This window comes from Gambusia affinis, linkage group LG15 (assembly GCF_019740435.1).
Source record: "Gambusia affinis linkage group LG15, SWU_Gaff_1.0, whole genome shotgun sequence".
Taxonomy (NCBI): Eukaryota; Metazoa; Chordata; class Actinopteri; order Cyprinodontiformes; family Poeciliidae; genus Gambusia; species Gambusia affinis.
Genome location: NC_057882.1, coordinates 14,984,987 through 15,012,430, shown reverse-complemented (window position 1 = coordinate 15,012,430; position 27,444 = coordinate 14,984,987). Strand labels below are relative to the sequence as shown.

Sequence of the window (27,444 nt, the reverse complement as noted above, 5' to 3'; positions counted from 1 at the left end):
CAGGGATCATAAAGCAGCAGGCAATAGTAGCAGATAGGAGATGTTAAAAGAAAAGACACTCGGTCACAGTATTTCCAGTAAATCAATGTTGCTACCAGTTGGAGCTGCTCTGTATATATATAAAAAACATGTATTTATGTGGCACTTGTGGATAATGGGGAATTCCCCTTTATCTGGACCCTCTCCACACCAACACAGATGAAGTTATCTTGACAGCTGCTGCTTTAGACCCTTAAAAAATTAGCTATGGCTGAATGTCTCTGCCTTTGGGCGCTGCTATTTATCTGCTGTGGGTTTTTTTGCCCGTCTTCTTCCTTCTTCTTTTTTTTTACCCTGTTTGGTAATTATACACAAAAAGGATGTGTCATAATGACACCAGATAGAGTGCACAGTCTGGTGACAGACTAATTAGCAGTGATCTAGGTGAAATGCTAGCTGTTCTAGCGTGTTTAGAGGTGTCTGCGGGTGAAGTACACAGTTTGAGGGAGCAGTCTGACAGCACGATTTGCCTCGTGCCGAAGGCTAATTTTGGAAGGAGATAGCCCACAAAGTTAAAATCAAGAGGGCAACGCGGCCTCGTTAAAGTCTTCCTTCTGCCTAAACAAATGAATTGAGCAAAAACAAGAGGAAAACACGGTTATAAAAATTGAAGTCCTTGCACATACTGTCGCCTAGTTTCCTCTGTGGGAGAAATGCTAACGACAGCCCACTTTACTGTAGCATCTCTCAAAGTGCACCCCCCTCATGATGGAGGAGTCCCAGGCAACATGCTGTCAATGCACGTCTCATGTTGGCTATGTGGGTGGGTTATGAATATTTTTGTCTGACTGATTCACTACCGTCTGTGACAACCACATCCAGCTGACAAGCAAATGCCTCTCGCTTCATTTCAATAATGTCTGCATAGTAATACCGCCATCAAAGCGGAATGGATAGACAGTTATTTAGGTCACCAATATTATGTGAAAGCAATAGCTTGAGAAAGCCCTTCAAAAAATATTTTATTTTGATTTGTAAATGTGCAGCGTGCTGTCGGCTTGCCAGTGCGACCGCTAGCCAGCGGTTATGTTAAACGTTTACAGCAGGTGTCACGTTTAAAGCACTCATTTGAGTCACGTTTACAAATCTTTGGTATGTGGAACTGAAATCTCAAGCTTCCATCACAGGTTCTGTGGGAGAATTTATAGGTGTCTAAACTCATAATTATATTTAAATAAAGAATTACAGAAGACTCAGAACTCCGTCTGCTCATAGTCGAACGAGAAGAGATTTTTAATGCACATCTGCGGATCTACAACATCATATAAACATCGTCACAATAATCCAAAATCTCTTAACTTCTACTTCTGACATCAGGTTATTATAGAGTCCCAGCTCTACTGGTGTGTATTGGGAAGCTTTGACCAATGGCGTTGCTCTCCTCCATTTGCGTAGTCATCTGGCTCCATTTCACAGTGGTTGTGTATTGGAAGTTCCTTGGAAATGTTCAGACCCTTTTTGACCTCACATCTGCTCCGTTTCAAAAGTGCCAAATAAGCCAATTTATCACAAAGTGTTGTTCTTATCTTGTCCTAACATCTTGCTTCCTAAGCCATATTTGGTCCAACTTTGTGCTTCGCACGTAAGCAAGGGAAAGAGCGTTCAGTTTGAATTGACCTTTAACGGCGCCAGATTTCCTACGCGAATAGCAACTCCATGAAAAGTATTTCCTCTCTTTAGTGATTGTTATTCCACATCTCTCCAAACTGAATTCCTTCCTGACTTCCAGGTCAGATTGACCCAGTCTATTTAACTCAATACATTTCTTTTAGGTTAGAACATATTTTAGTACAAACCAACCAATTAACATAACTTTTAACTATTAATATAATAATATTCCCCAACAAGTGTCACCACAGTGACACTTGTTGGCCCAACAGTGGCGATACACCGTCTGTACTGATGTTTCTGCAGCCTTCTTGTGTGTTTATGAGGTCAGCTGGCATCAAGCTAAAGGCTTCTCACCTCAGACGGTGAAAAACATTTCAATAATGAGGGCATTTTTAAAAAAAATAGCAAAAAAAAAAAAAGCAAAGTGTTCTGTTAAAATGAGGCAGGAGTTGATTAAAATAAAAGTCAAGGGGAAAGGTGGGCAGGAAAAAAAGAGAGTTGTGGCTAAAATAGCCAGGTGTTCGAAATGCTCCAAGAAATCTATTATTGATTGGAAACGGCCAGTTTCAGCTCGTTTGTCCCCAATCTGCCTGCAGCCTAGTTATGAGGAAGTATGTTTCTGTTTTTGTTTTTCTGTTGTTGTTGGTTTTGGGTAATGGATTCCACGTCAGCACCACCACAAGATGTTGACAACAAAACTCTTTCTTGTAGATGCTGTTGCTGACTGAAGAACGCTCAACGTTAGTTATTTCATTATCAGTGAGATGTCTAAACATGAAGTCAGAGTAAAACAGAGATGTGAGAAGCTATTTGAAATGAAAACTTTTTGCCGTACGTTGTCTGTGGTATATTCAGGCTGCAAGAGAGCAAGCCCTTCAGCAGGTAACATGAAGGCTGAATGGAGTAAAGTGAAGTTTCTGTTTTATCCTTTTAAGCTTTCAACCTCTGTCATTAAACATGGGTTTAAAATCTTGGCAGGAAAAGTAAAGAGTACATGTCTACTTTGTTTAGGGATTTTCACACACTGCTGTTTCAGAAATACAACACTAACTGTGTTATTCAATAGCATAGGCTACCCATATTCTTTTCTCCGACATATGCAGTGTGATGGCCCCCCAGGTCCTAATTTAAATAAATATCAAAGGTCCGCAGTAGGAAGACCAGAGACTGGTGATGGATCACAAACTTCGAATCTTAAGAAGCATCAAACAATATTAGTACTACTAGGAAAAATGTACACTCTTCAATAAATACCTGCCACAGCATTTTTTCTTTTTTGTTCCCCTCCGAGTGAAGTCGTGTACTATACTGTAATTTTACACCGCCTGCAGACGTGGCTCTTCTCCAACTCCATTTCCTTTCAGTGTACAGAATACGGGCTGCACTCATGTCTCCCCAAAGCAAGGTTACAGATTAACATCAAAATCATGTTTTTTATGCTGGTTGTTATTTCATCATCAATGTCCACGTCCCAAATCGTATAAAAGATTATACACCCCGCACTCCCCAACTATAGTGCAAACTCTCGTCTTTTTCCAGACCAATTCAGAAGCGACAGCAGCAAATAAGACTTATATCGCTTAGTATAAAGGAATATAAGCCCCTAGGATGCAGTAATATTGATTTATGAGAGTCAATAATGAGACGTTTTTAAATGTGATCTTTTCAACCACAGAACTTTAGGGACTGTAAAAAGTCAACTTAATATTTTGTCTGCCTTAATTAGGCTATCATTGTAGGATTTAGACCTAAGATTTGTAATAGCAATTTAAATGAATTTTAAAGGCAGGTGGTGGAGTGAGTTGTAGCAAAAACCTTCTTCCAGAGACTGAATATCCCCCAAAAATTGCATTTTTTTTCTTGTGACAAACTATTATATGTTACAAAACCTTCATTTTAATCAAGAGTACCAATACTGAAAAAATATACTCATTTGAAGTATTAAGTGAACTTAAAGCAGTCTTTGTTGTCACAGTAACAAGCATGTTCTTAAAATATTTATATCACGTTATAAATAACACATCTTAGCTACCGTCTGATAAAATTGCACGCCAATATTAAAATGTACTTTTAGATCTAAGCTAAATAACTGTAGCTCTGAGAAACAAACACAAAGGATTTTAGAGATGTTTCATTTAACACATGTGGATTGTAATAGGTAAAATAGGATTCAAATGAGATGCCCTAATGAAATGATAAATGCGCATTTTGGAATGTAATATATTCATTAAGTAGCCAAATTAAATTGAAAACATGATGCCTGTACTGTTAACAAGAACTATGCAGGCGTACAAAGGCTCAAGGTCCATCATAACGGTGATATTCGGCAGCTGTTGGAAAGTGATGGGAACATTGTAGAACTGTAAGTAAAAGCTATGGGGGAATTGGGTCATGAACCCGTGTTGCTAAAGCAATTCTCAGCAATAGCATTATAAATAAATACCATCCTGATATCATGCACCCCTACATATAACAATAAAGAAATGGGGGACAGAGGTCTCGCTGCAGGCAGCCAAGGTTGCACTGTCATGAACAAGCCTTACAAAGCCCTGTTCCTGTCGTTACAGTTGTCAGTGGACAGACAATACAGACATCTTCAGCTTGATATAACCCCATCCGTTTGGTTTCTTGCAAAATGTATGTAGGAGGTCGAGGAGATGAAGGATCCAGAGGTTTCACAGACAGGAATGTGGCATTGTGAAGTACTACACCAACCGGACGTAACAAGGTTTTTAGAGAGAATTATTCCATTTTCAGGTGTAAATTGGGAGGGAAAAGCGGGATTAGCCTTTTCTAAACCCAATAATCCAAAAAAAAAAAAGCCCTTCAGCTTAAAGTATAGCCTTCAATGTTCAGTTGCAATTTTAAATATGCTAAAATCATAATAAGATTATTATTAAATATCTTATCGGGATAATTTTGTTCAGTCAATGATCCAGGCCTCAGCAGCAATCATAGTTACACATGTGGCCCTTTGGGAAATTAACCGAGCACCCCTGCTGAATAGAATAGGAAATATATATATCTATTTATATATGTGGTGATAGTAAGTAATGTTTTACTTTTAATATAAGATTGTGTATATATATATATATATATATATAAACTTAAATGTGTAGATACATTTTTAGACACCAGAGTACTAAGCAATTTAGCTTCTGGTAGTATAAAGCCAAAGATTTAGCAAGCAGTTCTTTCAGGAGTAAAAACCCTCCTTCTTAATCCTACTAACTGAGCCCAAAGCTGTCTCAGATACGACATATGTTAGACAGAGAACCACTAACTTTGGGCAAAAATTACAAAACATTTAAAAAGGTCTGTGCTCAGTCACAACAGAAATACTAGACTGCTACGTAACAACCCCACATCTGCTTCCCAGGCATAATATGCAGAATTAATTATTTTATTTTAAGAATCTTAAACAAGACAAAGTCTTGACAATGTGAGGCACACCAACAGCAGGTAAACAGTTGCATATGTGCAGCGTGAGACAGAAAACATTTAAAGGCAAAATTAAATTAGGTAAAGTGTTTGGAGGCATTAATTAACAAAGCAGAAAGCTACCACAACACAGAGACTTCCTGCAAAACTCCTTTAGTAGCAAGCATCAAATAATCATTAAACTTCTGGACTTCCTGTCAAAAAAACAAACTAAATAATCTCACTAAAAACACAGTTTGTTCCCAAGTCATATACTTGCAGGATAAGTATGTTTCTTTTTTGTTTCATATGTGATGCCCACACGTGCAGAACTGTACCACAAGCTGCAGCCAGTAAATTAAACCCATTAATCACAATAGAAAAGCAGATGTAACCAAATTAAAAGCAAATCTATTTTCCTTGCCTATTTTGGGGGCTAAATTACATAACAGCTCCTAAACAATTACCAAAATAATTCTTCTATCTAAATAAGCACAAATATGAGTAACACAAAACAGCTTAACTTTTATCAGTCAATAGTGTGTCATGCTGCAAGAACTGACTATTTCTGCTGATACTTAGCTATCATTAGGTGAGTGAGCTATAAGTCAAATTAGCACTAGCATGATAGCTGCTAACTCAGAAAAGTGTAGTACCCTAGTGTATAAATATTAATGCCAGTACGCATGTTTAACACGCTTCTCCGCCTCAACCGCAGACAGGAAGAGATAAGTAATTACATAATTCAAATCTAAGGTTGAAAATTGTGGGTTAAATCTCATACGCAGGGTTGGAAAACATTAGCAACAGAGATGTGTCAGACGCAACCTGCAAGACGAGAGGTACCGACTCATTTATGTTAAGGTGGAACGTTCTTAGTAGCAGAACAGGCTCTCTGACTGGATCATTGCATCTGGTTAGATGAGAGGGTGCAGAGCGGCACAGATACAAACACACGCAAAAACACACATCATCAGACTGCTAAAAAGTCACCAAATTTCAGAGCTTTCATCTTTTTTGTGAGCTTACCCAATTAACGGAACACAGAGCAGTACTTCCCATCACATTCACAGTGGCCTGTCAAATGATTAAACCGGCATTAAAATGAGAAACGGGGCTGTTTTCGTCTTTTTTTTTAATAGCCCGTCTTCAATTTATTTGAAACCACAATGATTAGGGTTTGTTAAACTGGATCGAAAGCAAATATTAGCCAGCAACCCAAACAAGCTGTTATATATTAGAGAGGAAACATATTTGCAAATACAATGACTATTAAAGCCATAACATTTGCTTCTACTGCTTCATTAAAACTCAAACATGGTCTAAAAAAGAAATAAGAAGATAAGATGCCTATTGATGGTGCATACTTTGCATTGTTTAAAAAAATACATGAGAACACTACCATCTAACAAAAAACAGACCATCACAGCATCTTTTTTGGGGGCAGCACCACACAAGCCAAAATAATTTAAATCAAATATTTTACTTTATTTTAGAGGAAATACAATGAACTTGACTTTTTTTTTCTTATCTTCCCAGATAATGATGGTTGCTTTTGACCACATGGTCTCCCACTGCCTCCCATTTTGTGACAGAATATGTTCTTTCTTTATAGGATCCATTTGGCATGCAAGATTTTTATTTTTTTTTTGCTACTGATGAAACTGGGCTTTCCAGTCGCTGTGGTAATGCACTGTGGTCCAGTTATGTTCTGAGCATCCAAACAAATTAATAATTCACAAGTGTTCAAGAAGACTGGAATAACCCACGTACAGTTGGCAGTCTGTCTTGGGAGCACATAACCATTTTCTGATGAAAATAAAAAGTAGAAGTAGTGCTTTAAATGTATAAATGCAGTTCCCCTTGCAATATTGGCAGGGGAACCTAAGAATAACTAAACAAGCTGCTTGTGTGTTTGTTTTTTGAACATTGCTTATTCATAAAGGGAGAACCATTTCCAAAACCAGTCTCATAAAAAATAAGAAAGAAAAAAATACATTGCATCTGTTTAAACATGAGAGTTGAGATATTATCTGTTCTAACCTAACTAAAAGTCGTTGCATTTTGTAGACTGGATGTTGTGCGAAGCGCTGGCCTCCCAGTTCCAATTTCTGCTAGTTTTTTTAATGAACTATGACGGAAATACCCTTTTTATCTTTTATATGATTAAAAAATGTAACTATATTAACAATAAAATGTCTACAATTGAAATTTATGGATTTCTCAAAAACCACCAGAAGTGACAGGGTTATTTCCCCATGAATTACTAACCTTTTTCCACTAACAAGCCACCTCTAGGATGCCTCTTACCATTCAGAAATCAGAAATGAATACAACAATATCCCACACAGCTGTTAGATTTCCAAAATAAAGCCGGAAATGTTGGATGATAGGATGTTTTCGGCTCTTTCGGTGTTAGCTCCATCCATAGAATCTGCATTGCACGTCGCTCCATTCCCTTCTTTCCACGGCAATAATGGTAGACGAACTCATATTACTCAATTTAGATCGTACAACTGGCTGCTCACACAGACCATACATCATCACTGCATCACTCTTTTGATATGCAGAGCTGGTTTGGGGTACAAGTCAGCCGATGTGGGTCTGTGACTAACTTGCATGCCGTGTCAGGGAAGTAAAAGACACAACTGACTTCCAAGTATGTCCTTTCACAAGATGCATTATTCCCGCCTTGAAGTGTTTGTTCAAATCTACAAATACAAGACTCCTTTACAAGAAAGACTGCAGTTTACTAACTTCATTCTCCTCTTATTTTGAACATCTAATATTTCAGAAGAAGAAATTTCGCTGAATTATTTAACAACAGAAGAAATCTTTCTGGATAAAACTCCATCTGCCAGCACTGAAGATGGCGGACCGTTTGGACAATCTGTACTAGCAGAACATGTTCACACGTTAATAATTGTCCTTGACAGCCCCTCAATTTATCTGTAAATAATGGTCACTCACGATGTGCTGACATGGTCTCTTTGGATTAATAAATAGATTTTATCCCCTATCAATGCTTTCTATCAACGTCACTATAAATAGTCATCTATGAGAGAAAGAGGGAGAACTGTCAATGTTGCACAGCTCTGCAGTTAAATAAAATGTTACTGTCGTTTTGAGAAACAAACCGATTACATTTTTGAGATCTTAGGTTGTCATTCATTAAGGATTAGGATTAGCCAGTTTAATGCAGTTAACATTACACAGTGTATTCTTTTTTTAGATTACTCAGACCCTTATTTTAACTGTGGCATGTCCAAAAGAGTCTGACAACATTTCCAAATCCAGTGTCTTCAATGACAGATAGAATTGGACTCAACAAAGGGATAAAACTGAGCAGCTTTGTTAAACTGTTAGCTTCCTGTTAACTCCCTGTTGTAGCATTCTCTATTAACAGCCTTTGTAGAAAACAGTTTGCATTCTACTAGCCCCTTACAGCTTCTGTTTCAACTGGCCTCATTTGAAATACTAAAACACTAAAACAGCTAACTTTAGGCTGTAAAGTTAGCTGAGTTGTTGTCACCTGATTTGACAGATCAGAGCCACTAAAGAAAACATTTTCCAGTGGTATAACAGAATGCTGCAGCAAAAGTTCTTGTCTAAGATCAATGCTGTAGTTATTAAGATTCAGGACCGCCTAATTAGCAAACAAATGTGCTTAGTTTATAAACATCATTTGTGGTTTTAGACTTCCTAAGGCAGCTGGCTTGTCAGAAACTGGAAAGAAAATGACGAATGTGTTAACAGAGCGGGCTCAACGGACCCCTGCTGTTTTAATCAAAAATGCCAGACAATAAGCTGCCTTTTAAAATAATGCTAAATCATGATCTGATTTAATGGCGCACACGGTGCAAGTAGGTCTTTACGCAGCAGCGGGAGGTTACCTCAGCGAGGAGTTACAAATATGCAATCTGTCATAATCAGCTCTTCGTCTAACGGCTAACTGGCTCTCCGTGTTCTCAGCTAAAATTAAAAGTGATGTGATGGAAAGTAAAAAAACAAAACAAAACAAAAAAACCCAACAATATGACAGTTTATTATTTTCAAAAATGCTGTTTTGAAAAATACCTGCCATTCCTGCTAATTTAACATTAACGCTTTGCACTTAGCACAGCTCCGTCTCCATGTTTAAATGCAGCATCAGAAGTCCTTCCCACAGGACTATGAAGCACATAGTAACAGGAGCTGATTCAGGGTTTAGCCGAAGTTTTACAGTGACGATGCTTCTGCCCGCATAAACAGCGCGTGGTCGTATGCTTTTACATTTATAATTCATAAACTCAAGCAGCCTATAGCATCGGCTTTACTGCTGGAGACGAAATACATACAGCACTGCGGATGAAGAGCTGTTCGACTCTGACGAAAACCAGTCAATACACACAGCAAGTCAACATTATAGCTGTGGCCCACAGCAATAAAGAAAGCCCTTTTTATCTCAGACAGTATAGCTGAAGTCAGAGCACAGCTGGAGTGAGGAAGGAGCTGACACTTTTATGTGGGAATACAAACCTTGGCGACATCCTAAGAAGGGATGATTTTGAAAATACAGGAGGGCATGTATGCAATATTTTTTGGCACAGACATTTATAATATTGGGCAGCCATTTTCACTTCAAGAAGACCTTACTAAACGTAACACAGCATGCTCTTTGTACTTTAAGAGTTCACCAGTGTGGATATTAATCCTGCTTCGTTCGCTCACAGTTGGATTGTTCTTTTTTTTTTTTTCTCCTGATGTACATCTTAATGTCCTTCTTCATTATTTATATGCTTTCTCTTGGATCACAGTCCAATAATAATAATAATAATAATAATAATACAAAAACAGAATAATGAATCTGTATATTTTCTGTGTGTGCTTTTCACACACTGTCTTGGTGAAATTAATCTCTTTGCTTGCTGTGCCTTAAATTATAAATGCTTCAAAACTGGATCAAAATCTATCAATTTCCAGCCAAACGAATTTGTGGATCACACAGCCTTCACATGACATCTTTATATAGATTGTTTCTCTAAGCACCCCGTAACTCTTATTGACTTGTGGCGTCCCTCATCAGGACATCACGGTTTCCACGTGGCTGCCAATATATATAAGATATTTGCGCTGTCACTGTGATGAAGTGTAGGGGAGATATTAGATGCACTCCATCCTGTTGTTGCTCTGGTCAATCAATTCTAATCTGCTTTTAAAATAGCTGTTGCAAAATTTGACACTTTGGCGACACTCAGCTTGTTAACGCACAGTATTTATAACCGTTACCAAGGCTTACATTGCTCTGTTCAGATGTAAGAACAAAACAGCAGACAGAAATACAAAAAAAAGTAATACCAGGTGGGACTAATGTTGATCCCATTTAATTCTGTCTTTGCTTTATATTTAAATAAAGAAACTAACAGTGGTATGTTTTTTTTCCAACAAGTCACTTAACGTGAATTTTCCTCTGGGATTAATTAATTATATTCATTCATCCATTCATTCATTCATTTATTCATTTATTTATTCATTCATTCAATATTTCATTTTCATATAATGTGAAAAGTTTTAAATACCTACCCATACCAAAATCAACAATATTGGGAAAATTACAAAAAAAAAAAAAGAGTTGAAGGAAGACGGACTAACCACAAAAATGAGGTAAAATCTAGAAGGAAGCAAATTTTCTCAATGACATTTAAAAATGGCTCAAGGGAGCATGTGGAGGCTACACGTAACTGAAAAACATGAGTGAAATAAAAGATATTTCAGAAAATGAATAAATGTAAGAGATCATGACTAGGTTCTTGATAAATTAGATGAGTGACACTTTGACTGGATCATTAAATCATTTAGGTCATGAACAAAAAGGTTGGGGGACGCCAAGCGACTGATAGAGGTTTTGGCTCTTTGGTTGGACTCCACTTCATTAAGTACAGAGGAATTTGGCATAAAACAAAAAAACTTCTTAATATTTTCGTCTTTCCACTTTTTCATTCTAATTTGGACCAGAGTGTTAGTTGCATTTTTTCCCTAAGTGATCCCCAAATTAATTAGCTTTAAAAACGGGAACTATAGAAGCATCAAGTCTTTACGTCTAGAGCAAAGAACCACCTAAAAGAAAGGAATCACTTTTGCCAGGGACTTGGGGTGAGATCAAGCAAACTAACATCCAATGTAAAAGTTGGGAGCAGGACATTTGAGGGGCTTAAACCTCCCTGAATTATTACAAATAAATTAATAAATAAAATCAAATTTAAAAACTTAAAAATGTCTCCCCAAACCTCTAAATCCAACGTGGCGTCTGATTTACAGATCAGTTGCTCATATTGTTCTGGACAGCAACTATTTGAAGAAATGCTGCTACGGTGTTTGAATGCATCAAAACTGTGATAAATACATAATTGAGTCTTGCTTTAAGAACAACAGTTAGTTTTGTCACAGGGCAAAGTATCAAGAAAAGCTTGCAGAACTTCTGACTTGCAACTGAAACAACTTGATAAGGTAAAAGGAAGGCAGTATTAGTATCATTCACTCGTGCGCTAAGCCTTTCCATCTGTTCTGTTAGCATGCATCTGTATACCCGCCTCTCACAGAAGGGTTCTTGTTTTGGCTGTTTTTTTTTCTTCTTTTTCTTCTCCAAGATAGTCAAAAACCATTCTCCTTTTTGCCCTCTGTGATGCTGCAGAAGAAAGTTGTCATACTTCTGAGTGAAACACTGGACTAAAGCAAACCTAAAAATATTATCGAACGTGGGCATTCAGGCTAAGATAGATCCAAACACCATGGTTCAACAACTTGACCAAGTTGACCAAGAGTCCGCTGCTTTCAACATTATAAGACAGCAGGACTGCACCTATAGGTACATGGCCAAAGTTTAACCACAGCAAGGTCTAGATAAATCTAGGAAGGTCTGGAATAATAGAACACATGCAGATTTGTTTTCCCGCACATCGTCCACACAGCTACATTTAAAAGAATTAGAATATTGTGAAAGAGTAAAAACAAAAATGTCACTTTCAGGAAGCGAAACTCATATATTACATAAACTTATTATCCATGAAGTAAATATTTCAAGCCTCGATTTATTGTAATTTTCATGACTATGGCCAACAGATGACTGATTATAATGAAAAATGCAGTGTCTCAAAAAAATTTGAAGATTATATAAGGTCAGGGGAAAATGAACGTTTCTGAGAATCATATTCATTTTTATGCATTCAAAACGTGGCTGGGTGTGCTTTTAGATAAATTACTGGCATGGCAGGGAGGTGACCAGTAGTAAAAGCTCAAATCGCTTTGATAGCTTCAGATCATCTTGCATTGTTGGGTCTGGTATCTCTCATCTTCCTCTTGACAATTCAAGTAGGTTTGATGGCCAGTCAAGCAGAGTAATGCCATGGTCACTGAATCAGCTTTTGGCAACTTTGGCAGTGCAGGCAGGTGCAAAGTCCTTTTGCCTTCCGCTGAACGTTCCATAAAAGTGTTACCCTGTGATCAACCAGCTTCTTCAGTGATGACCTTTGCGGCCTACCGTTCCTGTGGAGCTGTGGACGGTGCCAATAACTGTCTTCCGGACATCCCTAAACTCAGCAGTTTGCCCCATGATTGTGAAGTCTAATGGGTGGGATTGGAAGAACACTTTAAAATGGACGTATCATGCATTTAAATCTTATCTTATCACATGGAAATCATTCATCTAGTGTCTATATAAGACCAAACTGCAATGCTTTGGTCTGAATTCAACTGAATTCAACTAAAAGCTAGCACACAACGCGAACAGAAGCAGAAGGCTCACTGCCATCAAACCAGTGGTCGGGACGTCATTATCAACGCACAAAATTCATGCCTAAAATAAGCTTCGAGGTCATTTTAGCATTACTAGCATCTCACTGCTTTGCTGCGTCCCTCGTTTCCATAGAGAGAAGGAGCTGACCCTCAATTGGACGAAGCATTTCGGAAAATTCCTCCTGATACTGGTGGAGGTTGCTGAGTGCACTGCGTGAACTGGCTTTCCTCTCTGATCTGCTGACATTCCCAAGGAAAGCAAAATTTAACCAGACACTTCAAAGGAGCTCTGATGACGTAAAGAATCGTGTGGGTTAGTACACCCACCAACCAAACATTTTGACCTGTCTACTTACAACTTCGGCATATCTGAACTTGGACTATAACACTGCAGCGAGGAAAAATTCCAATTTGAATTCCCAAAACTGATTAGTCGGAAGTCCAAGACCTTGTTTGGCAGTTCCACAGCAAATGTGGTGACATAATAGACAAGAAAACATAGCAGGGAATAGAGAAAAATGAACAGAGTTAAAAATATGACCCCAAAAGTGCTGACAGTATACAAACAAATGTTTAAGGGCTAAAACAAAAAAAAAAAGATTTTCCATGATAAAAGCCCGTTGCAGGTGTTTTGAGTTTTTCCGCTGTCTATTGTGCCACCACGAGTTTCCTAGATGTGTAACTCTATTTGTAATGAAAAATATTTAACTTTTTCTTAATATTCTGATTTTTTAAAAGATGTATCTGTGCAACGCAGCATGCGCTGCAGTAACTAGGCTAAGATGACCTAGATTCCTTCTAAACCTTTGTGTGCCAAGGACGCATCAACCAACAACAGACTTTAAAAAGAAAAAAAAGAAAAAAAAAACCTTCCATTTTGAAGGGGATTTCTAAAACGCTCTCCTTTTCTCAGCAAAAGCACAGTTTGCATGGAGATGAGAGGTGTAAAAGCAGCAGAACGTCCCACACCTTTCACAAGAGGACCAGCTGCCTTGGACGTGTAGTTCAATGACACACCCCCACAGCTTGTAAGGAATAAATATTTTTTCCAAGAACCCATGCCAGGTCTGAACACCGGCTCTAGCTCCTGTATAACTTGCCGAAAATATCCCCAGAATAAAATGGCGCGGCACGCTTAATGGATCATGCTTAAAGAACTGAAGAGGGAGAACTCTGTCCTGGTGCCACGTTTAATGAGCTTTCGCCTGCGGTGCTAACAAAAGGCACATTAAATTTAGTGATACTTTAATGGGGTTGGGTGTGAGTCTTCCCAGTATGAAGAGGACAGGACGGCACTTATCCTGGTTTATCTTATGGACGACTGTTAATGTGACGCTGCACAAAGAGGGTTACACGAGGCGTCTGAATGGGCGTTTCTGTGGTTCTACTTTGCTCAAGGATAATGGGTCAGGTCAAGCTATTCTCCTGCGCCTCTCCTCCATGGCGACGTGACTGAGAGCTGGGTCACTTTAACCTGCCTTTTGACACCTTCATGCTGAAATTAAAATCTCAGCGCCCTGGCTGGCACGACTACTACATCCCAGTATGAAGTAAATAAATCATTTAAAGATGTGGAAGCTCTGTGTGGAAACCAGGCCAGGCATGTAAGAGAATGTATAAATATAAATGGCTACCTAAAAACATTCAAAACAAAACAAAAAAACCCAGCTAAAGTTCAATCCAAATATTCAACCTCCAAATCAAAAATTATTCAGATGATTTGTTGACAGCTCAAGACGTGCACAGCAGCCCTCTTCTATTCACGAGTGGTTTCTCGTGGGTTTTCGGAGGCATGGGATTGACGCGTATACATGCGAGTTCGAAATCTGTCAAGAAGTGAAGGACCCAAACACAGAGTAGCAGAGCAGGAGCCTGGCAAATTAAATAACCACAGAAACTTTAATAACTAAAGACGCCGCAGGGCAGGGAACCCAGAAAACAAACATAAATCCCCTGTCCCCCCCCCCCAAAAAAAAAAAACCGAAGAGGAACCAAAGCAAAAGGCAAACACAGACGTCCAGAAACAGAAAAATAGAAAACAAAGAATCCCGCACACAGCTGGCGATAGGCAACAGAACAGTGCTAAGGTGTGAGGTTTTACAAGAAGCACATAAACTGGCACATAAAAGGAAAGTAACTGGGTTTCAGAGCATGGAAATAGGATACAACTACCGGAGAGGACTGGTAAATCACAAACACCACCAACAACACTAAGACGGACATAAGTGAGCTTTAATATATATACTGTATTAATATATATTTATATATATGAAAAAAGCAAAATATGACACCAGAGGCCGGACAGAATGAAAATATAAAAACCACGGAAGCAACTCCTGACAAAGCATGCTGACAGTCCTTCTGGGACCGGCTCGCATTTCACTGTATTGTGACATAAAATACAAACAGAAAGGATGAGGGGAAACCCAAACACACCCGTTACTTGTGCGGCATCATGGGAAGCCTAAATCAAACCAGCCGAGAAATAATAAAAAAAAGAATCGTGAACCTCTACAAGTACTGTTCATCCGTGGGTGCAAGTACTTAGATGTTTGAAGGCCATGTTCATCACTTTGAATATTTACAGCAGCCATCATACTCTTCTGGAAGGAGATTACTTTGGTGCTGAATACGTTCTAATTCTAAAGGTCCAAATCAAACCCAGAACACCAGCAAAAGCAAAAGTACACCATAATCCACTGTGAGATGAGAGATGCACTGACATGGACTAAAAGGCCACTCGGCTAGAAAAGTGTCATTACTCCAAAAGGAGTATAAAAAGACAAATTACCAACAGTTTAGGAAACTTATTATGTGCTCTGATAAAACTAAACTTCAAATGTTTGTGCATTGTGATAAAAATTAGACCTGGAGCAAAAAACAGAGCTCTCAAGCCTGAGGACACTAGCACAGCTCTGGAGTACAGGGGTGGCAGCATTGTGGTGTGTAAGGAGGGATTGGTGCACTTAACAACATAAAGTAATAAACTGCCTACTTAAAGTGTAAGTTTTTATAAAACCAATATGTGCTTTACATATTTGTTAAAACGATCACTATGTCCTAGACAGAACACACTCCTCCTGGCTATGATTGGGTGTTTCTGACCTGGAGCTGTGTATTTCTGCAGAGGGCAGAAAGAACACAGGGAGGTGGCAGAGGAGCTCAATGTTTTTCACAGATTATCTGTCTCATATTATAATGTCACGACATAGTGACAGATATAACAAATGTGTAAAAAAAAAAACAAAAAAGAAAAAAAAAACATTTTTATAAAAGTTACATACTACAGCTTTAAGGACAACAAAATCAAAGTTTTGGCCATTACAAAGATTCAAATCTCAGCCCCAAAGAAAATTTGTGGGATGAGCTGAAATGTTGAATGTTGACAAGAACCCCTACAAACTGGACTCAGATACAGCCGTTCTGTTAGGAGGAATGGGCCAAAAGTCTGACAAACTACTTTGAGGAGGTTGTAGAAAAATACCCAAAACATCCTGGGAGTCAAATTACAAAACTATTGTCGAAGAAACGATCCTACCCTGAGCAGCATAGATGCAGAATCTGGTGCTGTTAGTTATCCAAACATTTTATGATTTTCGAACACACTCGCTGAAATGTGATGTTTTCTTTCGGTTTGTTTTGTGTCCAACAGATATATTTTCAGTCATTCAGTTCAATTTACAACCAGGTGTTACGTAAACGTTTAGGATTTACAACTCGTGGATGTGGAGCTTTACTGCTGGCAGCCTCTCAATGACAGTGTGCAGGTCTACCGGCTCAGGAAGCTAACCTGACATCTGTTATACATCTTACCTACCAATTTATCTCAAAATTCCTCTCTTTAGCTAAGCATAAAAGACTGTATATGTGGGGAAAATATTTATTTTCAACTAAACTTAGAAATAGCACAGTGCAATTTATATTTATAAAAAGTCAACAGAATTCCTGTCTACAAACTACAGGTATTACGAAGGAACTGACTATTAAAAGAAAAGAAACTACACAAACAGCCCAACAAATAAGCATCAACTCCCTTTTGCATTTGCGAGCAAACTACCCTTTTGAACACCTCACCTTACTCACAGCCATATCAGCCAAACATACCTCATTAAGTTGACACATTTTGTTCTGGGTTGTAAGTCTCCCCCTAATGTTGTCATCCAATCCATTAAACAGTCATTCTTTCTTTTTCTCTCCATCTATCTTCACTTAACCTCCGTATGCTCTCTGGAAACCGGCTGACACTGTGCGTGCCACAACAGTGGCTCTGCCGGGTTTTTGCTGTGGTCTGAGAACGATGCTGATCACCGTGTTCTCTTCTGGGTGAGTGGGAAATGGCTAAGAACAGGGTTTTATGTTCTAACGCGGGACTTGCACATGTTCCCGGAGGCACGGTGGATGACACCGGTTTCCGAATATTGCTCTGTTTTTCACAGACATATGCGTCCCCTTTGCACAAGTTTCCGTGCCCCTCGGAGTTGTTTGCATTTTGAGACATTAAAACCAAAAACCTACAGAGTATTTTGTTGATACTGTATGTAATAAACCAAAAAAGAAGAAATAATACATGGTTTTGAAATTGTTTTACAATTCTAAACCTGCTAAAGCGTGGCCTGTAGTTGTATTCTGTTCTTCAAAGTCATTGATTTGTTTATGTCTCTACCATCTCTGAACACCTAGAGACTTAAATTTTCCTATTCTTTGCAAAATAAGTAAAAAAAAAAAAAACCTCCATCAGATTGGATGTAGAAAATCTCAGACTTTGATTTCTTTCTTTTGCTACCAGTTCCTTCTTTAGAGTTTAGGTAAAAACTTGAATTAGGCCCCTCTTACACCGGAATAACGCTCCGATCTGACTTTCTGCTCAGCTCTCAAAGTCCTCTGCAATTAACAAGTTTTCTTCCAAGAAGACTCCTCTATGTTTTTATCTTCCCATAAACATGAGCATCCCAAAAGCTCCAGTACAACAGCCAGAATTAATCTATGTAGAGATGTTGTGTTCAGGGTCATGTGCAACATTAGTTTGGGAGTTAACATGGAAAAAAAAAAGCTTACAGTTTCTTGACTTCACCGGAGCACCTTCTTCTACAATGTCCTGTCTGCTACGCTGCTTATTGCAAACCACAGACTTGACTTTTAATGGTTTAATTCTTTCCACATTATACTTTCCTGTTTTGGGTGATTTATTGAACAGCACCTCCCTCAATCATCCACAGCTCTAGAAATGGCTTTATAGCCCTAATTAAAACTTCCCTACAACCTAAACCCTGATCTGCTGAGCTTCTTGGTTTTCATGATCCTGTTTGCTCACTAATGTTTTCCTGCAAATCTCCAGGCCTTGATTTATAGTTATATTAAATTGCACAAAAAAAGTATCCTTTATATCAATTAGGTGACAATTGGATGCAGCAGTTTGCAGTGGATTTCATTTAGGAGCATCATGGCGGATGGCTGCTTGTACTGAACCAGGTTCTGCTGTTGGTTTCTTTTAAAGGTGAATTTTCCTCTCCACTATCGCTACATGGATGCTTTGTATGAAGGATTGCTATAAAGTCAGCTACACAATGCAAGCCATTGTCTGCTGTCGCTTAATGCTAGTGCTAAAGAGAAGAATGCTGCAAATCAAGGGATACTTAGAATGTATGCGTGAATTGTGGCTTGAGACATTAGCTATGAACTGGTCGCATATAAATAAACTGAATTGAATTGAATTGAGTAGAGGGGGCTGAATCCCAACACATGCCACCCTTGTTCCATTTCCATAAAAGAAAATCTAAAAGATATTTAGGATTTTTCTGAAAACGTGTGTCAGTCTATCACAAAAATATACCAATGAAAGTACGCTAATGGCAATTGTTTGGACCCCAATTAAGAACTAAAACTCTACTTCATCTTTCTTTCTAATATATAAAAACCAATCCTCGCTTTGCACCTGAATAAGAGGCCAAACGCCATCCACCAGGCTGACATGATGACGGCCTATGGAGAGCAATCACAGCTCTTTCAACACTTCACAGAGAGCGCCAGGAGAAATCCCCCATACAGTCTACAAAGGTACTTTATTATAGCTTTGGGTTTTTTTTCTTGATGGATTTTAAATGTCACTTTCATGTAAAGCTAAAGACACCACATTTTTTCGGAAAAGGAAAAGCAATCATTCAGGAATGTATTGTTTGTTTGTTTGTATTCCAGACCCCTCAGCCTTATTCAGCTTCTGCCCAGTCCTACAAAAAAAAGAGAAAAAAAATCCACTTTCTACTGCTACTTTTTAGTGAAGCTGTTAAAAATAATCACGATAACGATAATAATATGTATATATATATTTTTTTTAAAGTGTCCTTCCAAAAAAATCTAACGACACCATTTCTCATCCGTGACCTGTCAGAACAGAGGTCCTGTTGTCTGCCATTAACCGAGCGCTGCCCAACCACAGCTGAATATTAATGGGAGTGTGAGCATTTAAGTCACAAACCCCGATGTGCGTCTTCTAGTGTTGGGGGAGGTGGAGGGGAAGGAAGGGGACGCTTCTGTGGGTTTCAGAGGTGTATCTTCTGAATCAACACACACACACACACACACGCACCCCTGCTAAAGATTAGTTATGTTGCAGCTCAGGAGCATTGCGAGTCTAATTAAGCTGTCATCATTCGGCGCAATAAAAATTCCTATCAGAATGATCTATACCCTCACATCTGAGGGAAATGAGGGTCCTGCTGAGAAGAGCAACCGGTCTGACTGATGATGAGCTGATTCCAATTAAATCACTCTGATGTCTTCTTGTTGGCGGCCGCACGCTGCTTATACAAAGTAAGCTGATCGTGTTGGGATGTGACAACTTATCAACAGGCAAGGCCAATCCAAGGCGCCCCTCCACCACCACCACCACCACCCAACCTCCCTTTTACACTCCTGTAAGGAAGAAAATGTATGCTGTAGCAACCACTTCCACTGAAACCTCATTATCTCAGTGCGTCAAGATGAGTAAGGTGCGCAATGTGCAAAGTCACCAATATTGCGCACATATTAGAACGATGACAGACAGAAGGGGAAGAAGAAGGAGGAAGAGGAAGAGGAAGATCTAGGAGGGGGAGGGCGAGGGGAGAGGGTTTAGGATGCGCTGGTCAACGTATGGGTTTACCTTAAAGAGGCGATGCGAGCGCCGGGGATTTAGGATGATGTCGATGACGCTGGCCCGTCCACCCACAGCACGATTCTTCTGTCCTCTGCTCTTTATTATTTTGTTGCTTTAGCTAGGCCATTTCCTCCTCAGATCGCCGTTATTTCTCAAGAGAGCAGCTAGCTTATACACCGTCTCCCGTCTTTCTCCGACTTTTCCCAAAAACGAGAGAAAACACACCTCATTCTGCACCCCCTCCGTCCTCCTCCTCCTCCACCACCACCACCACCTCCTCCTCTTGCTCCTGTTCCTGTCGGTCCTCTCCGACTATCCACACACCTCGGTCTGTTTTGAGTTTTTCCCCCCCACCTCCCTAGTTAATCACCGATATTTGACTTTTCTGAGGCTAAAGAGAAATGCTGCAGAGAACCCAATTTCAACGGGGATCTGGACGGGGGGAGAGGGGAGTAGAGAGAAAGAGAGAGAGGAAGACGGGGGGTGAAAAAAAAATGAGACTCGCAGGGAAACAGATGCGTAACGCAATAGCGTCAAGACCCTGTGCTTTGCTTCAAAAGTGAACGCACTGTGTCCTCTTTTCCCCCATATGTCCACGCTGATGATAATCCAAGGTGGGATGCGCGCACTCGCTGCGGCCCTTGGAGAGAGACAGAAAGAGAGAGAAACACCGGAGGGTTTTGTCCTGAAATATGAAAGAGCGCTCCAAAAGGTGTCCGATCTTCTTCTTCTTTTACGCGCTTGCGTGATGCTCTCTCTCGGCTGGAATAACAAACAGAGCGGGCATCCTCCTCTTGGACCTCATGGTGTGAGTGTGAGAGAGAACGAGAGAGAGCGAGAGAGAGAGAGAGCGAGAGAGAGAGAAGGCGAGATCAAACGTTTCGGGGGGAATCGGTCAGGCAAGTGATGTGAAGTCCGTCGATGCCCGCACCGGCGCAGATCTCCACGGTTCGTCGTTGTGAAGAGCCCACCTCTCCCCCTTCCGTCAGTGCGGTCTCATCGACTCCCTTTGCTTACAGGACACACGAGTGTAATATCTCAGCCTCACGGCTTACTGTGGGCTTCGTGACGACGAGGTGCGACGCTTAACGGCATAGACGCTGCTATTTTTACCATATTTAAATCTTTTTTTTAATTATAATTTTTTTTTTATCATTACTCTTATTTATATTTGGTTTCTTTGGATTGTCATGTGTTAACCTGCTCACTATTATTATTATTATTATTATTATTATTATTATTATTATTATTATTATTATTATTATTATTATTATTATTATTATTATTATTATCGACCTCAAACTGCACAATATTTGGATCGTTCTTATTAGAAAATATTAAAGCATGTCTCTGCTGCATCCGCTGCAGCTATATTCATTATTATAAACATTTCCTGAGATAAATCTAATACTCACTTTCAACTATTTGGCCACTGGAGGGCAGCAAAATCAAGCCGACGGCCGAGCCATCAGTCATCTTATCAATTGATTCTTTGATGACCCCCCGAGGCCGATAATTGCTCTCGATTATATTCCGTTTGTTCTCCGCGGGCTCCTGCGGGAAATCTCTGTGCTTTTAGGGCTGCCAAATGATTTGTGTGTTTGTCCACCGCTGCTGCTCCTTTTATCAGTAGATTTGAAGAAAGCGGCTACGTTGGCTAACCTTTTGTCCTGTTACAGCCACAACTTTCAGTGTGTTTTATTTTGGGATATATAGACGAGACGGCACAAGGTGGCGTATAATTTACCACGTTTTAAACCAAGCTTCTTCAAAACGTTATCAATGACGTTTCTGGTGCGGTGCTTAACTCTGTTCAATATTCTTCTAAAACGAATCTCTGGCCAAAACACTTGTGTCTACATGCAGATACGAGTACATAGTACATACAGGTGGATTTTAAGCAAGAATTTTTCAGATTTTCATTTGTAAAAAAAGAAAAAAAAGAAAAAGAAAAGAAAAGTAAAAGAAAAATGAAAATTTTGGATAATTTTTTCTTCATCTAATTATTTGTATCAAAAAATCCAAATAAAATACATGGAGGTTAATATGACAAAACATGAAAAGGTTCAAAGTGCATGAATATTCTTGCTATACCTGTTTGCACATACAGTACGGACCAAAAGTTTGGACACACTTTCTAATTGAATTCAATTAGAAGGTGTGTCCAAACTTTTGGTCTGTACTGTATATATGTGTGTTTATATTTCTTTTTTTTTTTTTTTTTTGTAGTAGTAGTAGTATTTTTCTTTTGTTTTGATAGTATACACCTACTTCTGAGCTCTTTTTGGCCACTACAAAGTGAACGGGGCAGATAGATAAAAAAAAAGAAAATCTCCTTTCCAAAGATGACTGACTCATTAGAGACGTACAATATAGATAATAAACTTTAATAAAATCTGTGCAACCAAATCAGCAATCTAATGATGCTGACCACTGGAGCCTCTGTGTTCCTCTGCTTTAGCAGGAGGGAGAACTGGACAAAAGAAAAACAACAACAACAACAAACAGAGAGCACTCAAGAGGGAAATCAGATTTCCCATTTGATCTGAGAGCAGTGCTGGTTGAATCAATAAAAACATATATATATGACAGAGGAGAAAAAAAAACCTGAAGGCTTTGTATCATGATGGATGGATGGATGGATAAATTTAGAAATAAAAGGCATTCTTTTTATTAAACTGCAGAAATATAAAACTATAAAATTGATATATTATGCATCTTTTTTGGTTTGTTTTGTTTTTATTGGTGCTCTGTGTGTGTCCGCTGCAGGTACAGCACAGCAGAGATGAGCAAGGGAAAGAAACGACAGCATTCAGTCACTTCCAACTTGTCTCTCCAACCATCTGAAATTAAATGCAGGTTTCTTCTGCCTTTTGTGACCTTAAGCTCAAGCGTGTACTTTGAGCTTAAGGTCACAAACATTCTCTTTTGGGACTTTTTTGCTAGAGAGACGAATTCATGGCTTCATCAATAATAGCAAGTCCTCCAGATTCTAGGAACTCATCCGTGGAAGCCATCTTTACTCAGTCTCTCATATTGAATGCTGACCTTTTAGGTCAGGACATGATGTGTTGCTTTTTGAGACCTCTTCTTGTTATCAAACAGGTCATTATAGTGTGATTTAAGAATAATACCAGTCTTGCAATAAACAGTCGTGGGTGTGGGAATTAAAATTGAATTCAGCTTATTCATCCATGAGGACAGGAATAGTTAATTTCATGATTTATTGGACAATTATGCCTTCGAATGCGACCAGGTTGGTTTTGGTAGCCAGTTTCCTTTTACAAATTAATTGCTTCTTTGCAAATTGCCTTTTGGGTTTACTTAAGTTATTTTTATGTGTCATCTGATGCACGTAGGTGGGACAAATAAGCAAAAGCAGAAGAAGAATCTCATAAATCATGATGTTTTATCAAAGTGGGAATTTCATCACTGCGACAGACTGGCGACCTGTCCAGGGTGTACCCCGCCTCTTGCCCGGAACGTTAGCTGGAGATGGGAACCAGCAACCCTCCCGGTCCCACCAGGGACAAGGGTGTGAGAAAATGGATGGATGGATGAAATTTCATCACCTAATGTGAGACTCCAACAGGATTAAGATGTAAATCGATAATGTCCATTGAAAGCGGCGCGAGTGTTACAAAGTTCAATTTTCAGCCATAAATATAGTAATTTATTTTTCAGTCAAGCATTTAATTTTAACAGTTTTCTAAGTGCACGACTTAATTGTGTCATTTGGGCAAAGAGGACAGGAGAGAATTGAACTGATTTAAATCAGCTTGGAAATCCCAGTTTGCACATCCTATGTAATTACTTAAGCAATGCACAAACTGGCACATGTAGCCATTACTATTATTAGAAAATAAATAAATAAATAAATAAATGTCATATTAGGGTGATGAATTTAACTCATAATGTTTAGTTGGTGAACTATGAACATGAACTAGTTCCATTTCAAACTGTGACCCTGGAAACTGTTTTCACGAAGCTTTAATTCTGCCTCATTTTACAAAAAAACCTATACATTAATGATAACCTAACTGCTTTAATGTTTCTCATTGCAGAAATCTAAATCTTTTTTTTTTTTTATTATTATATTCCACTTTAAAACTCTGCTAAGATGAATAATAATGTTGTCTCATCCCTGATGAGCAGCTTTAAGAGTCTGTAAGCTGACTCATCATGAGCTCTTTAACTTTTTAATTGCTTCCCTATAGAGAAAGTCAGAGTTCAGTCAGTTATTTGGAAGTCAACCTTGTTAATTTTGCTTTGAATTATTATTCTTATGTTAACTAAATGTAAAGAACGCCTTGTCATGTAGCTGCTAAAAAGCTTTCATGTTCCACAAAATTTGCTCAATGACACGTAACTCGTGGTAGTTCAGCCGGAAGATGAACATTGTCTCAATGGTCCTTGTGCAGATGGCAGATCTCATGTGTCCTGTTAGAGTGGGATGGAAGAGGCTGTACAGGAAACCAGGGCAAGGTCACCAAGCAACTGACCACTTAGCAGAGGTCACGGAGAGGTTAAGAGGAGCCCCGGATTTCAAAAGCATCTTCTTTTTAGTCGGTTTGGAGCACAACAGCTCAGGAGAATCTGAGCAGGTAAACCGTCACTGAGTGGGAGTGGGTGTGTGGGCGTGTGTGTTTTTTTTTCTTCTCTTTAAATCAAAAGAACATGTTTTAGATGGAGGGAGAGTGAAAAAAAACAACATCTATGATGGAGTACCTGGAAATCAGCTCGATGTTCCCAGTGGGGAGTGTAGGTCGTTGGGTTGAGGTTGTGTTTTGGGATCAGAGGGGTCAGCAAGCTTATGACACAAACAAGAGTGACCTGGAAAATAATTCATTTTTATTTATTTTATTTTATTTATTTCGAACATGATGGCATGGCAGTATAAAATAAACACACATGAACAAGGAATGCCAAAGACATATTTTATGTCCCACAATAATCTTAACATGCTCAAAAAGGAGTAGGCAAAAGAGTAGTATTTGGTTGTTTTGTTGCCTTTCAACTATACAACTTGGGTCCATTAGTTTTTGGTTTCCTTCTGATGATAGTTTGCTGGAGTTCTGGCTCTTTCCTCCTGAGAGGACTGGGTTAACTGAATAACTACTTGAATGTTGCTTCGAAACTTTCGCTTACTGTTCTTCATACCGGCTTCTGGCATCATCTTGACAAGGCGTCTGGCTTTTACTCTGCGGTGGTTTTGCATTTGTATTTCAGGCCACAACACGTTCATCTCTGGGACACAGAGCCTGTCTCCTTTCCTGTGTGTTATGATGGCTGGAGATTCCCATCATGTCTGTCCTTGCACCTGAAGCTTCCAAAGCAACGACATCATCAGCCGGGCTTTCCCTCACTGTTTAAAGAGACATTAATCTTATACAGGTATTTGAATATCAGTATCAGATATTTACCTCTAAATGTCTGGTAAATATTTAAAAGTTTATATTTACCTATATTTACCTCTATAGGTAAACATCTGATTTCAAAGACGTTCATAATTTAAAATTTGATATAGTCTTTCTCTCTTTATTGTCGCAGTTATCAAATAGTTTAGATGTTTGTTTTGAATTCTTTTAATTGTGAAAGTTAACTTTAAATCAATGACAATTTCATATGGTTACCAATACTTTGACCTACATTGGTTAACATATTATAATTTCCAGTATGTAAAGCCATACTTGAAATAAAAATACCAAGCTGAAGCAGTAATACAGTCTTTATTTCCATTAGACCACTTATGGTTCAAAGAGAGGGTTGCTATTGTAACCAATAGTCTTTAGGAGGCCACATTTCCCAGCTCAGAGCTGAGGGGAGGAATACGGTCTAAGTGTTGGAGAATAGCTCACTCTGGTGGATAAAAGCTGATGTTGCATTGCTACGGATTCCAAGGCAAGGTGACAATCATGGAAAGTCATGCCAAATCAATGCAAAGTACACGAGGCAGAAAAAGCCCCCCAGTGAAATTCTTTGCTTTTTTTGTTTTTTTTTATGTCTGAAAGAGAAAATGAATCAGGGGAAGATGATAATGTTACCGCGATCCAAACCAGACTGGATAAATTATACATTTGGTGGTTGTTGTCTTTCTAGTCTGTGACATCTGACAGTGAAAAAAAAGAAAGAAAGGAAAATCAGAAAATCACAAATGGCAGTCATAATACAAGCTGAGGCAGAGCGACTCTTTCTCCACATGAAATGCAGATTTGTTGCCTTGACAACAGCACTCTCAAAGCTTCCTGAATTTGGCTCTGCTTCAAAAATAAATAAATAAATAAAGTGTTGCATGGAGAAACAGCGTCACTCATTTAGCAAAGAAACGTCACTTTGGGACAAACACACAGCACAGCTTTATGTTGTTATTATTATCATTGTGGTTGTTTGAATTTGCTCAAGTTTTGTTTGTTTTTCACAAACAAAAACTGTTAAAAATCAGCCTCTTCAGTTAAAATGATCCCAAATGCTACTTGATCAAAACTATCAGTTCTAGATAATGGTTCAAAATTGAGTTTTTTTTCTCCCCGTAGGTGCGATTTAAATTGATTCCTGCTTCCCTCTGTGGTAATGAGAAATATGAATTGATTCATTTCCAGCCTCATCCCACAAAACGATCCGACATTAGTGCTTTAAATAAGCAGTGTCTGTTAATGTAAACAATGTAAATGTACAGAAATAATATTTTGGTACCACAGTAGGTACAAAGCAAGACACCCCAATTTTATTAATGTGTGAAATAGTTATACATTGGATAGCATAATCCAATGTAAAAATGAATTGCATTATGTTTAGCTCCAGACTGCTGTTCAATGCAAGTTATCTGGTTTTGCCTTGACTGCTTTCTTATTATTTATTCAAAATGAGTAAATAAATACAATTCTAAATTAAAGGCAAAATAATTAAAAAGCTCAGTGACTGGTAATTATCAAAGATAAATTGTCACATCACCAGTGGAAACATGCATAAAACCTGTAAGCAATAAGGGTTTGATTTCTGCAATATTAATTTTTCCATACATTCTTAATTTGTTGTTTACTTGTTTTATTATTTTTGAGAGATTCCTGCCTCATTTCCTCTTAACAAAAAACAACATACGTCCATGTTGAACAAATCACAAGGCGAAAAGAAAAATGCTACTTATGCTGGTTAGACCTATTTGGGTTTTATTTGCCACGTTCTGCACAGCAACTCTGCGCAACTGCGGAGTGAAAGTGACAGAGGGAGCTGCTGCTTGGGCTTCATTCGTAGCGACAGAACGTGGGCATTTTATATTCATTGGGTCAAACAAAGTTTTGAGACCACTGTGAGGCCATCTGTCTGACTAAGGCTCAGACAAGCAGTCGCATCAGATTATACAAAGAAGAATGGGCTGCCATGTGAGAAATCTTAAATCTGTCAACATGCAGTCACAGTCCCATTGCTTTTCTGTCACAAAAAGTATCAGATCACTGACATACAAATCAAACCAT

General features: G+C 38.8%; 1 protein-coding gene across 3 annotated transcripts in view; it reads right to left on the bottom strand.

Annotated features, from left to right (window-relative positions):
* The window catches only part of nlgn2b (neuroligin 2b), an 81,604-nt gene extending 60,622 nt beyond the window's left edge, over window positions 1-20,982 (bottom strand). For 2 of the 3 annotated variants that reach the window (XM_044139630.1, XM_044139632.1), the window contains exon 1: window positions 19,979-20,982. The gene's annotated coding sequence lies outside the window, so the exon portion shown is untranslated. Of the gene's footprint in view, window positions 1-6,099; window positions 6,223-19,978 lie in introns of those variants that run through there. The other variant, XM_044139631.1, reaches the window with a different exon arrangement.
* Between the last annotated feature and the right edge of the window lie 6,462 nt (window positions 20,983-27,444).